The 16,298-nt window shown below is 36.3% G+C and overlaps 1 protein-coding gene across 5 annotated transcripts in view; it reads right to left on the bottom strand.

Moving 5' to 3' along the window:
• LOC136829404 (interference hedgehog-like) overlaps positions 1 to 16,298 on the bottom strand; it is a 291,106-nt gene that overhangs the window by 106,550 nt on the left and 168,258 nt on the right. The window lies entirely within an intron of this gene.

Below are 16,298 nucleotides of genomic sequence, written 5' to 3'. Positions count from 1 at the left end.
CTAAAAGGAGTTGTTAAGAAAAAATATATATATATATTTACTTATTCTGAATACTGGCTGACAAGGGTATTGAGACCAATATTACTACCACTTGGCCCTGGATGATCCTTGAACACTTGTCTATGAAAATGTTGGCAGTAAGACTATAACCACTTATGTACAGTGCATAGGCGCTGCACGCGAATATCGTCGATTCTTGCCTACGAAGATTGTGTAACGAGAAATGACAACGTTGCGTATAAACATATTGGAAAAATGTCAAAAAAACGTTTGATGCAACAACTGTCAACGCATTCTTTATGATGCAACAACTGTCAACCCATTCTTTATGCAGACGTTAAAAGAGACACGGACAAGTATTTTCCTATGAGGCCGTCAGAGGGAAGAGCAAGTAATACTCTAGCATACATATGAATGCACAGTATGTGTAGCAAATTCCGAAATGCTAAAAGGATCCGAACCTTTAGAACTTCCTTCGGCAATTGCAAGATTCCTGTTTATTCCGCAAGACGACAATTCTAAAACGAAAAAAAAAAAAGTTGCTGACACACGGAAGTTTTTCTCTTTTTCGAAGAAATTCACGACATTCAAGATTTAGAAATATACTTCAGTTATATATAAAGACAGCGATGCACGTTTCTGTCCCATTGCGTTAAAAACTATAATTGACCGAAATCTCCAAGTCATATTCATTCTTTTAAGACACTGCCCACAGAATAAGCCAATTCTTTCATAATGACGGTGAATTTTTTTTATATTGGAAGCCAAGTCACAAATCCCTAATCGCAAATTACAAGCCAATCCATGAGTGCTATGATAGCACATGCAAACAAAATATAGTGCCCTATCAACGTAGCAGCCAGCAGCCCACTTAATATAACAGTGTATAATGAACCGTAGCTTAAAGGTGTGAAGTAGACCACCATTTATTTTTCTCTTGCATAATTGTTCCTGTCCTTATCCCCGATCATAAACCTCTGACAATCCGCCAGACGCACGGACAAATAAATGCTCAGTTAAAAAAGCTATCCAAAGAAATTGGACTAATCTAATCTACAAAATAAAAGTCAATGTTTCCATAAACATGAAAGATATACCTTATTTATATCTGTTATGGGCTTACCATTACCTACCCAACTAAGTAATACTGTACAGCTAATGAAGCCTTGCTGGAGTCCTGATTGTTACTGGTCATCTCGCAGTCTTCATCTTTATGTCACCATCATTAATTACTACAAACAGTCACTGTCAATGTTGTTTTTTAATATTACCCCTAAATTTAACATTAATATTTTTCTTATCATTCATTACTACTAATACGTAGTAATGAATGCTGTCTGATTGATAATTGGACGAAGGCCTTGACAAACCTTTTATTTTAAACTACAATTACGGAGGTAAGTATGCAATTTACCATAATGGCATCCAGTCCACTATTTTCTGATTCTTTTAATGGGAAGGAATGCGGAAAACCTTCCGTAATGTTATAGCTCCATTACTGTATCAATTTTCATACAATTTGTATAAAAAAAAACTCCTGGGTACTTAAACGGCAGTAATATCACTCGTAAGACAAAACTTTGCGCTGAATCAGTCAGAAATATTCCAACCCATTAATACATTCCCACTGAACTACATTTCTGTTTTCTGCATAGTCATTTCCTCTATAAAAAAAAAATTACTACCCTCTTCTTCTTATTGCCATATCAAAAGTTAAATATCTGTCCTCACCTCTCTGTTTTAGACTGGGATGTTAAGGACAGAAGGACTAACAATAAATATGTGGAGGTCAGGAGCTATTAAAGAAAGACTGTTACTGACCACTTGCTTTCTTAGTATATAAATAAATATATATATATATATATATATATATATATATATATATATATATATATATATATATATATATACATACATACATATATATATATATATATATATATATATATATATATAATATATATATATTATGAAAACATTTACAAACACACACACGAAGTTTGTCCATGTTTATTTGTGTAGCATAATACATGGCATAGCCACTAGTATTAAAATCTGTCGGGATATGTCACATTAAATATATTTATTGGCATTAATAATAATTCCAAATAATAATTCCAAATACGTGCTTTGAACGTCTGAGCTCATGTAATGGGCAAGGGAAACGATAACATATTCATATACAGTACACTTAGGTACAATTAACGTTTTAAAAGACTTCTAAAATAGCGGAGGGTTAAAACCATCTGTGACCTTTTACAGCACGTAATGCTGTGAAGGATGGCAATATTTTAACAGAGACTGACAGTCTTCAAAGAACTGCTAATCGAAAGGACCATGGACATTTTTAGTTTGTGCAATTTGCATAACGTGCGTGCAGTTTTGTGAAACGTATCTAATGGTCCAAGAAAGCCCAGTTAAGAGAAACAGAAAAGAAAGAGAACAAAGGAATAAAATTCAAGAATACACAAATGGAAGCTAAAATTGGCATGGTACACTTAAAATCAAATATTAAATTCAATCTGAGAGGCAGGGAGAAAGGCAACGAATTAATTCAAGGACTGCATTTGTTCATTGTACCTTTGCGTTAGTTAATGTTGTGGTATGAAAAAGGAAAGTTAAACGAGAGAGAGAGAGAGAGAGAGAGAGAGAGAGAGAGAGAGAGAGAGAGAGAGAGAGAGAGAGTTAATATTTGCACAGTTCGTATTTGATCTTTTCCAACGTTTTCGTAGGTATATGTTTAACCAAGGTAAATGTCTTATTTAATTTGTTGAGGTAAAGTTTAAGTAAGCCTCTGGGTCAAGGACACGAGAATAAGAATACATAACAGTGCAAGAGTTTAAAAGAAGGCGTCTGATGCGAGTATCAATCACAGTAGTTTGTCCAAGAAATTCTACACCCACAGGAACGAACGCAAAATAACTTGATCTTGCATAATTCAACCTTTTTGCTAAAAACGAAACTGCGGTAGTGGGCAAGGTTCTAGTGCTTTGGATTATCGGAACTGGAATATAAAATCTAAGCCAAAGGTCAAGCGCTGGGACCAATGAGTTCATTCAGCGCTGAAAGGGAAATTAAGCGCCAAAAGGTCTTAAAGGTGCAACAGGAAGAAAACCTCGCAGCTGCACTATAAACACTTGTCAAGATAGGTGGAAAGTAAGATGGAAGAAAGAGAATATGAACGGAAGTATGGTAATAAGAATGGAAGGGGCTGCAGCTAGGGGCCGAAAGGGCCCTGCAAATAACCTTAAGTAATGCCTACAGTGCACCGCGTGAGGTGCACTGACGACACTACCACGCTACGGGTGCTACCGATTATTAAATTTATTTCTACGTCTTTAAAATTACAATACAATTAATGACATTAAAAACAAAATGAAATAAAGATCTGAGAACATATACGACGACAACTTTCCGAATCCCATGACTTAGATTCAGTAACAAAGTCAGGTGCAGAGTCTCGACCTGATTGGTTAATTGTGGAAGCATGTGATCTTGGAGACACACTGTAGGATTTCACCACGTAACCTCAAGATGTGACTCGAATTAACCTCGATGGATGGTCGTCATCGGAATGGGATCTATGTCACGATGCATTTGTCTGAAGATAATACTTACCATTTACTCTCTTCACACACACACACGCTACCTATCAATCTACCTATCTTTTTTCAGTTTATATATCTACGTATATTCTATTATTTATGTCTTTATCTGTTTACTCATTAATTTGTTCATTTATTTTTGTTTTTCATTTTCTAACAACTGATCTCTTCCTCCTGTTACCTTCTGTTACTTATTCCAAACGAACACCGTGTTCCTTGGCAGCTTGAACTTCAAGTCAGTGGCCCCTGCGGGCTTGTTCCGTATGAACACGGTTCATTTTCTGAGTAACAATAAATATATATATATATATATATATATATATATATATATATATATATATATATATATATATATATATATACATACACACACATATACACACACAGACAGACAATAGAGATAGACAGATACTGACCAAAGATTACGTGAATCGATGACACAATCAATGATATGAAACAAAATGTTAAACTTAATTTTTTGTCACTTGTAATGTTTTCAGCATTCATTCAAATAAATAGGACCACAAAGCCAATGGTTAATAATCCCTAAAGCAAGCTTCGCGGTAGACAGCTTTCCAACAGAACGGAACAGAAAAAGCGAACTTAAAAGCGCTTTCAGAAATAAAAAAAAAAAAACCTACTTCGTCCGATTTCAAAATGAGAAGGCCGACGGGGCTGGCAAATTAACGCACTTATCTACCCCATCCCCGAAGCACTAAAACCACAACAGTCTCAGTTCTCATTTTCTAATCACTTGCAGAACTGACCTTTAAGGATATCTCGAGGAGTCTCTTGTGAATTCCTCACTGAAAATTCTACATTGTAAATTCCTCTCTGGAACCTTTAGCCCCATGGAAGTATCTACATTGTGAATTCTACATTGTAAATTCCCCTTTGGACAAAGTTTCCAAAGGGAATTTACAATGTAGAATTTACAATGTAGATACTTGCATGGGGCTAAAGGTTCCAGAGAGGAATTTATAATGTAGAATTTTCAGTGAGGAATTCACAAGAGACTCCTCGAGCGAAAGCCAAATATTTTCCGCAAAAACGTAAATGACAAAAAATTTAACCAAAGTAACTTTACTCAGTTCCAAGACAATTATATGATAAAACTTTAAATCTCAATCTCTCTCTCTCTCTCTCTCTCTCTCTCTCTCTCTCTCTCTCTCTTCATCTGCTACCACATAAGAGCCCCGCCGTTTCATGTTTACCGCCAAATTCAGGAAGCATCATTCAACTTATAAAAACTTTAAAATTGAGTCACGAAATCGTTATTACGATTGCGTGATGCGAGACTGAGGGGGCGGGCAGGGGGGGAGGTGTGGTGGTTTATGAGGGGGTTAGGAGGGGGGGGGGCGGATGCTGGCAATGTCTTTCTTAACTTTAAAATGATCAAGTGAGAGACATCTGCATTCCGATGTTAGTGTATACGAGGAGAAGCAGCTACAAAGTAATACAAAGCTTCTGTGCTTGTGTGTGTGTGTGTGTGTGATTTATGTTGCTTTCTAAATACTCACTCAAGGTTAAAAGAACGGACACATTAGGGTTAACGAGTCAGGTTCGGCACATAAGAGAGAAAGAAAGGAAAAAATGATTAAACGTTGACAATCTCACAACTTAAAAAGGAATATAGTGTAGATTACAGTAAACATCTATGAAAATAAGGGCACATACATTTCCTTTTGAAAATAGCGGCCTCATAGCTTGCAAATCTATCGTAAGAAGAAGAACAAAACTTCTAACATTTCAGTACGGAACAACTTCCACCGAACACCCTTATCCAGAATTCACAACTCGGATGAGCCTACCGTCCCTAAACCATTCTTTTCTTCCAATGACGGTATTTTTCGTTTGAGTAGACCAGCTTTCATTAAACAAGATCTCCTTGCATAACAAAAACCAGATATTTTTATTACGCAAATATTTTTTATACCTAAAAGAAATCAGTTCAATAAAAATTCAAGTCGAATTTTTCTCTTTCTTATGCTGATGATCAAACAACTTAGAAAGCCACTTTTGCATCCCAGACCGGATGATTTAATAAGAGAATGGAGAAGGATGTGACCAAGACATGAATTCGAAGGATAAGAAATTATGCAGCGAGAGTCAGCAGAAACTTGGAAGAGCCAACAGAAATTTAAGAGTCAGCAGAAACCTGAAGAATCACCAGAAACTTACAGAGTCAGCAGAAATTTAAAGTCAAAAGAATCTTGAAAGAGTCAGCAGAAACTTGAGGAGTCAGCAGAAATCGAAAAAGTCAGTTGACACTTGAATTGTCCGCATTAACTTGAAAAGTCAGCAGAAACTTAAAAAGTCAGCAGACACTTTCAAAGTCTGCAGAAACTTAAATAGTCAGCAGAAACTTACAGTCAGCAGAAATCTAAAAAGTCAGCAGAAACTTGAAAAGTTAGCAGAAACCTAAAAAGTCAGCAGAAACTCAAAAAGTCAGCAGCAACTTAGAAAGTCTGCGGAAATTTAAAAAGTCAACAGAAACTTAGAAAGTCAGCAGAAACTTAAAAAGTGAGCAAAAACTTAGAAATTCAGCAGAAACTTAAAAAGTCTGCAGAAACTTAGACAGTCCGCAGAAACTTAAAAAGTCAGCAGAAACTTAAAAAGTCAGCAGAAACTTAAAATGACAGCTGAGGCTTAAAAGTCAGCAGAAACCTGAAAAGTTAGCAGAAACTTAAAAAGTCAGCAGAAGTTTACAGAGTCCGCAGAAACTTAGAAAGTCAGTGGAAATTTAAAAAGTCAGCATAAAGTTACAAAGTCAGCAGGGACTTAAAAATTCAGCAGAAACTTGAAAAGTCAGCAGGGACTTAAAAAGTCAGCAGAAACTTAAAAAGTCAGCAGAAACCTAAAAAGTCAGCAGAAACTAGAAGACCCATCGAGTAAACCCTCGTTTCATATATAACTAATAGCGCAATTTTTCTTCTTGTCTTCAATCTAATGGATTTTCGATACGGTTTGTGGGGACAGCGAGCAGTTAACTGATATTAAGTAACTCGAACCCCGGTTTATTAAGCGAAGTAAACACCGGATAATCACCTGAATTATATGAACATTAAAATCTGGCGAGAGAGAGAGAGAGAGAGAGAGAGAGAGAGAGAGAGAGAGAGAGAGAGAGAGAGAGAGAGAGAGAGAGAGAGTTTACCGTCAGATTTATGACTGCAAAATGAGGGGAAATAAGTTCGGAAAGGAAAACGAAACTAATTTCTGATATTTATTACTCCTTCCCGGACATTATTAAACAAACAGTGAGCATTATTTGATTCCCTTCGCTTAAATCTTTCTCTCGTTAAAAATGGAAACAATTAGAGTCGTTAACATTTCTTTATCTGATGATTGCAGGCATTCTCTATACTTTTCTTGATACACTAAAAATCTGAAACCATTATTATCCTTGCCTTCACATCTTCTCTTACGATATACGCAAAAGTTTTATGAAAACAGTAAATCACACTATGAAACTTGAAACAAATCACACTATGGAACTTAATCATGTAAAATTGGTTGGATCTATAGACATTTCATTTTCAAGCTTACAATATTATGAGCATTAGTTTTCCGACAATGGAACCTTCCTTCTCGGCATATGGATTATACGCTTAAATAACACCTTACTGTGGCACATATTTCTAAAATATTCTTGATTAAAACATTAATAAAATTAAAAATGTAATAATACAAGATAGTTACGTAGTCTATTCCTTAATCTTCCGAACTATTAATGTCTATATCAATGCAAAATGTATCTTCATAGATTTTGATTAACATCTCAACACCCAGCTTTTGTCTACATTCGTTCACTGGTCGCTTGCCAAGTTAGCGTCTATGATGGGATAATGATTTTAATATTTTAAAGCTGAACAGTTGTACGTTACCAAAAATATTTATACTCCGCTGTAGAAATAACAGTTGAAATGAATAAGGTCATAAAGTTTTTTTAACACTAACTAAAACTGTAATTACCCTTTCCACTGGTATATGGTTTATTCCTAATTATGTCACCCATTGCGAATTAAAGCATGCTACATTCATTGTCGTCAGTTCGGGCCAAAAGAGTCTCTTCTCCACCTGAATCTGCACATGCTTGCCCAGCTAATATTATACAAATATACCCAGCTAATAATATACAAACACCATATTTCCTTAGTTTCTGACATAAAAATTAATTTTCGTGTGGGATGAATTTGTAACGCCATTATGAACCTTCATAACTTTATCAGAACTTACGAGGGAAGGCTTCATGAACACAAATACTGTATTAAGACTGGAATACATTATACAGATGGCAGCTAATTTTGGAAACTTTTATTTACAATAATATATATATATATACATACACACACACATTAGATATATATATGTATATATATATATATATATATATATATATATATATATATATATATATATATATATATATATATATATATATATATATAAACTTGATTGTAGAATAATTTATATATGCTCCCCATTTCACGAAGTACAATACTTCCACTTCTCTCCTTTAAGAATAACCTACCTCTCTCTCTCTCTCTATCTCTCTCTCTTCGATTCTTCCTGAACTATCCAAATATTTGGTTAATACTGGTTTTCCTCTATTTTATGAAGCCTCCGTCCATTTTTTAATAAATTTCCATATACTGTAATTCCATACTTGGCATCTAACGTAATACTCACAATAAAAACAAGTAAAAAATGCGCTGAAGTTTCTTCGGCGCAATCGATTTTTCTGTACATCGTATAATCAAGGCCACCGAAAATAGATCTATCTTTCGGTGGTCTCGGTATAATGCTGTATGAGCCGCGGCCCATGAAACTTTAACCACGGGCCGGTGGTGGCCTGTCTTATATCGTTGCCAGATGCAGGATTATGGCTAACTTCAACCTTAAATTAAATAAAAACTACTGAGGCTAGATGGCTGTAATTTGGTATGTTTGATGACTGGAGGGTGGATGTTCAACATACCCATTTGCAGGCCACTAGCCTCAGTAGTTTTTAAGATCTGAGGGCGGACGGACAGACAAAGCCGGCACAATAGTTTTCCTTTACAGAAAACTAAAAATGGTAAAAACATGCGTTCATTCCGTAACCCTGTTCCCCAAAAGCGCAATTCTTATAGTAAAAACCACAACTGCTTGCTTATATCTAAGAGCATTAAACAAGCAAAAGAAATTCTATTAAACTTTGGCCAAAACCGGCGTTGTGTCGACCAGGAAAGTAAATCTATTATCGCAAGTTTAGGAAAACTTGAAATTAAACTTGATAATGCCATTTCTGCCCTGTTTTCCAAATGTCTGTGTACCGAAGAAATTATACTGCTCGAAAGTGTATGCATACATTTCCATAATAAAGCAACGCCCTTTAGGATGAAAGGTCCCTTGCGTGCCATGTATAAAAGGCATTTATTAATAGTCATTAAAGAGATGCCATTACGAGTCCATTTCAATTAAATCTTACGAGCGTGCAACTGAATGAAGAATGAAATATATATATATATATATATATATATATATATATATATATATATATATATATATATATATATATATATATATATATATATATATATATACATACATATACACGTGTGTGTATGTATGTATGTATGTATGTATGCGTGTGTGTTTTCCACTCCTTGCATATCTGCTCGTTTGTATAAGCCGTCCGACATCCTACCGTCCGAAAAACGGCCTGGCAATAAAAATTCGTGCACTGGATTTCCAAAGCAAGCCTAACATGAGGGTCAAATTGCCCCGTGTTATCTATGCACCTCAATTTTTCGAGGTTAAACAGAAGCCCTTTGACATTAAAGGGTTCACCTCATCACGTTTCGCCATCCACTTTAACTTGCCATCCGTTCCTACGCAGAAATGTTGAACGGATTCCTCGATGCCAAGGGATTTCCATTCTCACGACCTCTCACTTTTAGAAGCCCCGTTCACGGGCCTGTTTCTTTCGTAAAAGCCTCAAGAAGCAAGGAGGGGACATGCGTGCTAATCTCACATACGTAGGTGCACGTACATCGCGTGAAACGCAAATTTCATCGGAAGGTTAACGTATAACGCTTTCGTGAGGTTCCATCTACAGCTGTGCCTAAATCACATAGAGGCACCGGAGATTCACAACCAGTCTCTAGAAACGATCAAAGATAAACTCCCGTAATTGATATTGCTTATTTTTCGCCATTAAGTCGCTTTACTGAGAATAACAATGCAACACTCACTACCACTGTAACTTTCATGCACCTACAAAGAAGATTCGTCAGCAGCACGTCTACCCCTTACTCATATGTACGAAACAGCAGTGTGATGAAATAAGACGGTTACAACACGTGACTCCCAATCAGGCGTTGAACAGTCTCAGCATGAAGACAGCTTCGCCAAATACCAAAAGCTGCGAGTGAAACTGATCGGGAAATATGTGCCACGCCTTCAGATTGTAAGAATATAATGAAATTAGTCCACCATAGAGCGAGGTCCGTCATCCACTTCAAACATTAACATAACGAAACACTGACTGAAAATATTTCACAACACATACAACAGAGATTAATGTGCACTCAACAGATTTCAATAATGAAATGTGATAATATGTAAGTACATTCAAATTTCAAAGCATCTTACAAAGTTTAAAACAAAAGTTTACCTTAGAGAGTTAAGAAAACGTCACATCACACTTACATAAAGTAGGCAAGAAAAATGTTCACAACTGGCATCTGACATTTGTATTTAAGCAACGAAGTTATGAAAACTTCTTTAGGAATAATGCTAAAAAAGAGTAGAGAGAGAGAGAGAGAGAGAGAGAGAGAGAGAGAGAGAGAGAGAGAGAGAAAGCAGGGCTTTCTCTGAACAAATGATCGCATATATATAAAAAAAATCCTAAACCCATGAAAGATCTTTGAGTTTAAAAATAACCATCATCACAGAACTTGGCATCCCTTTCCTCGAACTAAATGTACCCAGTAACCACCAAATTGCACGGTAATGAAATCAAACCTGCCTGCAATGACGACTAATACCCTGACGTGATACCCAAATACGATCTCTGTAATAGCCCTAATAATAACGAATCTTTTTTGAAGGAGGGAACCATGATAAATGGAGAGAGCCTGTTTTTTGATAATTGCAAAAAATACTAATATAAAAATATACAAGTAACAGGTTCTGGAGGGCAACATGTAATCAGGGATAATGGTAATAATTCAGCGATTTCAATAACTTATGATGCAACTCATTCAGAATACATTCACAGCGTGAAGTTAGATCTAGAATATGTCATTAGGGTAATCTAGACCCAATTTTTGTGTTACGAAGATAAACTATAGGAAAAAGGTAATATTCCACAAAAACACAATACAATTCCAGGTGGACGTTTTAAACTTATTGGCATTTGCGAACACATGAAAAAAAATCTACGCATATTTCGTGCGCATAACGTACTCGTATGAAACAGGCGCATATACAAATCAACAATTCTTGTATCGTTTCGGCCCTAAAGTACGGGTTATTTGGATGAACACAAAAAAATATCATACACCCAATCAGTTTTAATAATAACACACCCGTAACTGAACCTTGATCGTTTCATGGCTTATGAATGATTGCCTCAAGGTGAACGAGCTGTCCTGAAACCTTACGATAATGAAGAAAGAGCAAGGGCTACCGGAACTTACTCAGATCAATACAAAGCGACATCTCTCGAAGTGTCCCCCGGCATCTTCGGAGCCTTAAGGCCGCCTAACTTTGCGACAAGCAACCATAACTTATCCTATTCCGGCGCAAATCAGAGGACACTCGTGTTCATTACGGCACCTCCATGCGAAAACAAAATTGCGCGATTTCATTTATGTGATGCTATTACAGTTATTTGAATACTTGAAAGGGTCCTTCATAATTCTCTACATAATACCAAAAGTGGGCATAATTTCAGCAGTTTTCAGTTCTTTGAGGCAAATTTGCCCACATTAATTAGAATTCCAGTATACGCCATTTCATTAGTTTTCCGACTGAAATTACGAGTGTAAATTTCGAAGAGATCTATGAAGGTCATGAGTTTCAAATCCCCTTGAATAACTGTACAAAATCCTAGATCTTCTATTCGCTATCATTAGTTAACACAGGGTGGGTGTACGTATTAGACAGAATATATATGGATATATTTATACAAATATATATAAGGGTATTTGTGTGTGTATATTTATAGGCTGTAACGTGCAAATTTGGAGGCAAGACGCTAAGAGGTGTTTGGCCCTTCAAATCTATTACAGGTCCTTCTGGGTATCTTTAATAAGGAAGCTGTCTCCTTGGAAAAATTGTGAAAAATGTCATCGGAAACAACAAGAAACTGGCTAAGATTCACTCACCAGTTGATGATGAAGTTGCTGTAATTGTCATCATCATCCATTATGTTCTGGAGAGACAAAATATCTTATTTGCATTATTATTTGCTACTACAAAGCTGCAAGCTTCTGCAAAAGAGGAACTCCTTATATGGAAGAAGAGAAAGAAGAACGAAATAAAGAAATAAATATTAAAATACAGGATAATAATAATAATAATAATAATAATAATAATAATAATAATAATAATAATAAAAAATAAATAAATAAGTAAATAAATAAACAAATAAATAAATAAATCAACTGGGAATAAAGGTACACCAAAAACAAACATTAGGGTGCAAATTTTCTTAAAACATGAGACGTAGGGCCTTCACCATCCACAAAGCTGCCAAGAAAACCGATCAGTAGTTCTGCAGTGAATGGAAGAAGAGATCTCTGTGACGTCGTATCTACACGGGTAGCAAATGACGGAGAAAAATTACCTTGAGAAAATAAGGCACGAACAACAATAACATCAGAGACAAAAACCAAGCAAATAAAACTAACAGTTACCTTACCAACACCAAAAAAAACCCTGCCTGTCACTGCCTCCGCGTAAATAAGTCTTCGCATTCTTTATCAAGCACTGGCGAAGGCATATCATGTTTAATGAACATCAAGATGATTGCTGCTCTGGCTTGAACTTTTGGGCGTTGTTCAGTATTGTTCAGCCACCAGTCTGTGGAGGCCTGGGGGAGAGAGAGAGAGAGAGAGAGAGAGAGAGAGAGAGAGAGAGAGAGAGAGAGAGAGAGAGAAGGCGTGTCTGACCGACGCCCAGTCTCGTGCGGTGAAATACAACGCCGGGGTTCTCAAGGCATGGGCTGGCTTCGTTCATTCGTTCTTTCTTCGGACAGTAAACTGCGATTTGCTGTTCCGGATGTTATGTCTTTGGACTGCTATTTAGCACAGACAAACACTTACATTAATCAGGAATAAGAATAGGAATTCCGAGAAGCTTCAACGATTTTATATGCACAGACAAGCACTTACATTAATCAGGAATAAGAATAGGAATTCCGAGAAGCTTCAACGATTTTATATTAGTTGTGGTAATACTCGGGGAAAATGTTATTGTTGTCGTGTTTTTCGAGTTCCTTGATAATAATAATAATAATAGCTTTTATTACTATTATTATTATTATTATTAAATACGTTGCTAGGAAGTTTCTATCTTCGATTACGTTAGTTTGTTACCTTGGATACTTACAAAATTGAACAAAATCCTAGGAATAAGCTACAAGGTTAAGATTGGAAGAGGAAAAGTTATCCTGATTTTTTAAATTTTCTTTTTAAACAAATGACTAACCATTGCAAGCACACACACAAAAATCTGGACAAGAGTTCATCTTGTTACAGTGGATAAACGGGTTCAAATCCGGAGTAGGGAAATATGAAATTATTAAAACAGGCTATTCTGGTTGGTGTCTTTGAGTCAAATGACCTAACAATATGCCCATTTTCCTTTCAGTATATTTCTCTCTCTCTCTCTCTCTCTCTCTCTCTCTCTCTCTCTCTCTCTCTCTCTCTCTCTCTCTCAACATGAAATGAAAAATACTACACTGATGAACTTACTAGACTACCAAAGCGAATCAAATAAGCCCAATAAGTCTCTCTCTCTCTCTCTCTCTCTCTCTCTCTCTCTCTCTCTCTCTCTCTCTATATATATATCTCTATATATATATATATATATATATATATATATATATATATATATATATCAATATATATATATATATATATATATATATATATATATATATATATATATATATATATATATATATATATATATATATATAGTCATCTGATCTCCTACCTTGTTAATATATATAAAATAAATAAATTTGGTTAAGTTTCGATATAACCAACACTTCCAATGTTAACCAAGCATGATGCACTCAAAGAAAATAAATATATCAAAAGACACTTACACATCCTCACACACACACACACACACACACACACACACACACACATTGCAGGCCAAGACGAAATAGCACAACATAAATCAGCTCGGGACCCCATCCATCCTAAAGCACAAACGTATCTCGTGACGTCATCAAGGATCAGCCTTTCTAAAGTTTGACTGGTCACTGATAAAGGCCCGCTGGGCGCAGGGAAGCCATTTACGGAGTGTATCATAAAATGTCTCAGGTCACTATAAATACAAGAGATAAACTGTAAAGGATCACAAGATTCATACGGTAGCTCTTGTATATATTTATATACTCACGGTGTTTCTGGGGCTTCAGGCTTTGCTCACTCATAAATCGGAGTTCGCCGATTTATGATGCCAATATCGGACAATGGCTCCGTATATCTTGCGCTGTGTCATTCATCTATGGGGGGGTTGCTAGATGACTGATCTCTGTAACCAGCACACAACTAAGGTTCACCACGCTACTACACACACGCACACACATTTTATAAATATAATTATATATATGTGTATACATATATATATATATATATATATATATATATATATATATATATACATTATATATACACACACACTAATTAAACACTAATATCACCCATGCGCGCGCAGACACATACACGTAGAGAGGTCCTTAGTATCTCCAAGGTCAAAGAGAATCCGGTACATATTTGGAGTAAGCACGATAACCTGAGGCCCAAGAGATGTATAAAACAAAAACGCACCTACGTCTGGGTTGCTAACGCCTCAAGATGTAAATATTACTTGCACACATTTTGTTGTAATCTTAACGAAGTAGAATAATACTATGAAGTAACGTAGTTGGTTTCAATTTTGGGTATTGATTGTACACAGCGCTACAAATTACCTGACAAACTCAACTTATTATTAATAGAAAAAATAATCAAGGGTGAATCTCATCCAAGAGAAGTCACTAACTTTTAGAAAGCAAAGTGAAAGGCCCTGGTCACAAACGCTGTACTGTTCCCACGACACTGAAGCTCTTCCTTGGGCGAGTCGGTAGAGTTGTGGCCTTGCACTCGTTAGGCCCGAGTTCGACTCTCGGCCGGCTAATGAAGAGTTAGATGAATTTATTTCTGGTGATAGAAATTCATTTCTCGCTATAATGTGGCTCGGATTCCACAATAAGCTGTAGGTCTCGTTGCTAAGTAACCAATTGGTTCTTAGCCACGTTAAATAAGTCTAATCCTTCGGGCCAGCCCTAGGAGAGCTGATAATCAGCTCAGTGGTCTGGTAAAACTAAGGTATACTTAACTTTTTTTCCCACGACACTGGGAAAAATGTCACTTCAAATAACTACGGTAATAATGATATATATGGTAAAAATAATAAAATCTGCCCAATTCATTTTTTAGAATAATTGATACTGGCATTCTACTTCAATCAACAACTAACTGAGAAGTAAAAATTAAGGGGGATACATACTTCCGCAGCTCTCTCTCTCTCTTTCCCCTACGATACTTGTGAACAACTAGAGGAGGAGGGGATTATTTTACAAAATGATAAAGGTGTGAACAGAAGCAATGCATATTCTATTCGAAATTCCTCACCAGATGTCGCTCTAAAAACACCGAGCTTTGAATTGGGGAATTTTATCAACAGTTTGACGTAAGAAATCAGAATGCTTCGATACACAGGGAGACATAATTATATGAAGGAGGAAGAGATATACAAGGAGAGAGAGAGAGAGAGAGAGAGAGAGAGAGAGAGAGAGAGAGAGAGAGAGAGAGAGAGAGACGATTAAATGGAAAACGAAGTGAGGGAAGGTGAACACATATTTGGGCCTCGTAAGTGTGGTTTTCCTGGGCGAGGGAGCAATCATGTGATTACCCCTTCCATTTGGTGCCTTGGTCCTTCCAGCTACCAAAGGCTACCAGGAACGATCACCGGCGCTTAATGACTGTCATTTGGATTAAAACTTCTCTTCCTGCGACTCGATTTTCGGTACCTCAATGGTGTGTTTGGCAAAGGGAAAATGATGCGAGAAAACTCGTTCCACCGCAATTACCGCAGACAAATTGCCGAGCGAAATCAGGATCAGGAATTATTATGTAATGAGTCAGAGACTCCTCTGGATAATGACGGACGTAGAGAGGAGCAGATCACTATATTTTTTCCATTATTCTATTTTTGACACGACATTTCATTATATAATAAGGTTCGTGGTTTATATGACACTTGAAACAACATGGCCCTTTTCTTAAACAAACCAGACCTTTGTCGAGGATTAATTTTGCAAAGATAAAAAATCATAAAGGACTCTAAGATTACTCAAAATATATTATGTCCAAATTTGCTCTGTGGCCAACAGAACGGGTTATCTGGCAAAGATTTAAGGGA

The sequence above is a fragment of the Macrobrachium rosenbergii genome, chromosome 4 (assembly GCF_040412425.1).
Source record: "Macrobrachium rosenbergii isolate ZJJX-2024 chromosome 4, ASM4041242v1, whole genome shotgun sequence".
In the NCBI taxonomy this organism is placed as follows: Eukaryota; Metazoa; Arthropoda; class Malacostraca; order Decapoda; family Palaemonidae; genus Macrobrachium; species Macrobrachium rosenbergii.
Note: the sequence above shows the minus strand (reverse complement) of the source record. Positions and strands in the feature narration are given on the sequence as shown.